The sequence below is a fragment of the Lissotriton helveticus genome (genome assembly GCF_964261635.1).
Source record: "Lissotriton helveticus chromosome 1_1 unlocalized genomic scaffold, aLisHel1.1 SUPER_1_unloc_2, whole genome shotgun sequence".
Taxonomy (NCBI): Eukaryota; Metazoa; Chordata; class Amphibia; order Caudata; family Salamandridae; genus Lissotriton; species Lissotriton helveticus.
The window spans coordinates 3,380,841-3,383,713 of record NW_027611659.1 but is presented as its reverse complement, the minus strand read 5'-3'; the positions used below and the strand labels follow the sequence as shown (position 1 = coordinate 3,383,713).

General features: G+C 41.2%; 1 pseudogene; it reads right to left on the bottom strand.

Annotated features, from left to right (window-relative positions):
* Nucleotides 1-256: 256 nt before the first annotated feature.
* Nucleotides 257-2,525, bottom strand: LOC144805722 (uncharacterized; annotated as a pseudogene).
* Between the last annotated feature and the right edge of the window lie 348 nt (nt 2,526-2,873).

Below are 2,873 nucleotides of genomic sequence, written 5' to 3'. Positions count from 1 at the left end.
TTAGACTTTTCATTTAAAAATCATTGTAACTATTAAGAACATAATTCCAAATAATTCCATGTATAACTTTTTGTAAGGCACAAAGAAATAAGCCTAATTCAAGCATTTCCATCCCTCGCAGTGTGCGTTTCTCAGTACATGGTTTGTTGGACAATTAATGGATTGAGGTCTTTGTGGCCACGTCATGCGATATTGAAACCTCCTCCCCAGAGTTGACACTGAGCACCCTTTATTTTTCCACACTGACTCTCTCATGTACATGGGCTACATTTATAACTGAAGTTTTCATCACATTTAGAGCAGTGTTAATTTTCTTTCTCGCTGTGGGTTCTCTCATGTTGAATCAAACTGAATTGCAGACACCTCCCTGGCATTTAGACAATACAAGGTTTTGTCTAGTGTGAGTTCTCTCATGTTGAGCAAGAGTAGATTTTTTGCTGAAGCTTTTCTAGTATTCAGTGCACTGATAAGGTCTTTCACCAGTGTGGATTCTCTGATGTTGAATGAGCTGGATCTTACAAGCAAAGCTTTTTTGGCACTCTCAGCACTGATAAGGTTTTTCCCCCGTGTGTGTTTTCTTATGTTGAGCAAAACTAGTTTTCCAGGCAAAGGTTTTCTGGCATTCGGTGCACTGATATGGCCTTTCACCAGTGTGAGTTCTTACATGTTGAACAAAACTAGTTTTCCAGGCAAAGGTTTTCTGGCATTCAGAGCACTGATAAGGTTTGTCCCCAGTGTGTGTTTTCTTATGTTGAGTGAGATGACCTTGCTGTCTGAAGCTTTTCTGGCATTCAGTGCACTGATAAGGTCTTTCACCAGTGTGAGCGCTCACATGTGTAATGAGACTGGCCTTACAAATAAAATCTTTTGGGCACTTTGAGCACTGATAAGGTTTGTACCCAGTGTGTGTTATCTCATGCTTAGTCAGATTACTTTTCTGACTGAAGCTTTTCTGGCATTCAGTGCACTGATAAGGTTTTTTCCCAGGGTGGGTTCCCTCATGTTTAATAAGACTGGCCTTCCAACTGAAACTTTTTGGGCACTTTGAGCACTGGTAAGGTTTGTCCCTAGTGTGTGTTAGCTTATGTTCCATGAGATTACCTTTCTGACTGAAGCTTTTCTGGCATTCAGTGCACTCATAAGGTCTTTCACCAGTGTGAGTTCTCTCATGAAGTGCTAGACTATATTTCAGGCTGAAACTTTTCTGACATTCAGTGCAGTGATAAGGTTTTTGCCCACTGTGAATTCTCTCATGTCGAATGAGATGGAATTTACACCTGAAACGTTTTTTGCACTCTGAGCACTGGTAAGCTTTGTAGCCAGTGTGTGTTATCTTATGTTGAGTGAGGTGACCTAACTGACTGAAGCGTGTCTGGCATTCAGTGCACTGATAAGGTTTTAGCCCAGTGTGTGTTCTCTCATGTTTAATGAGACAGAATTTCCGCCTGAAGCTTTGTTGGCACTCTGAGCATTGATAAGGATTTAGCCCAGTGTGGATTTTCTCATGAAAAATTAGACTGGCCTTATGACTGAATCTTTTTTGGCACTCTGAGCACTGGTAAGGTTTTTGTCCAGTGTGAGTTCTCTCATGTTGACTGAGATGACCTTTCAGACTGAAGCTTTTCTGGCATTCAGTGCACGGATAAGGTTTTAGCCCAGTGTGTGTTCGCTCATGTTGAGTGAGATGACCTTTCCGACTGAAGCTTTTCTGGCATTCAGTGCACTGATACGGTTTTACCCCAGTGTGTGTTCTCTCATGTTTAGTGAGATGACCTTTCAGTCTGAATCTTTTCTGGCATTCAGTGCACTGATACGGTTTCACCCCAGTGTGTGTTCTCTCATGTTCAGTGAGAAGACCTTTCCGACTGAAGCTTTTCTGGCATTCAGTACACTGATAAGGTTTTACCCCAGTGTGTGTTCTCTCATGTTTAGTGAGATGACCTTTCAGACTGAAGCTTTTCTGGCATTCAGTGCACTGATACTTTTTGTGCCCAGTGTGGATTCTCACATGTTGAATGAGAGAGGATTTGTGAGTGAAGCATTTCTGGCATTCTGGACACTGATAAGGTTTTTGTCCAGTGTGAGTTCTCTCGTGTTTAGTGGGGTGGGATTGAGAGCTAAAGCTGTTCTCACATCCATTACTCTTATTCGAGTTATGTGAGTCTTCATGTTGGGTTTGCTCCTGGACACCGCCCATATTAAGACTGTATCTGATTCCAGCGTTTGTACTTGTTTATGTTACAATCAACATAAACTTCTAAAATACACTGCAGATGCTCTTAATCTAGAGATTATTTTCCTACTTTTAAAGGCAGCCTGTCTAACCTGTTTTATAAGCTTTCACAGAGGGGCTCCTTGTATTTAGTGAGATGGATTCAACTTCTCCAAGTTATGCCTGGGTGAGTTCTCTCAAGTTGAAATAAACTCATTTTGGGACTCCAATTTATCAGATTCCATTTAGGAGTTTTGAAAGCCCTGATAAGGTCTCTGGGATCTAGTATTTGCTGTTTAAGTATATTTGTTCATACAAGTAATGACAGGTGGTAAGGGCAGGCCAGGATGGTTTTATGAATTAGTAATACATAGCACTGTCCCCTTCTAAACTGTGTGCCAGAACATGCTTCGCCGTTCTAAGGCTAAGGCAGGTACATGTTCAACTTTGGCGGTCCAGGACACTTTGAAACTACTCAGATCAACCATAGAGACAGAGTTGGTGGGGGATAATGTTTTGGTATTGGAAAGAATAATCCAGCGTCTTTGCTGTAATGACACTTGAGAAAGAGCATTTACAAATCGATTTTTCAAACAATGTCTTCTCTCTAACAATCACTTGAGACGTAGACAAAAGCACACTCTTTTAAACCGTGGTTATC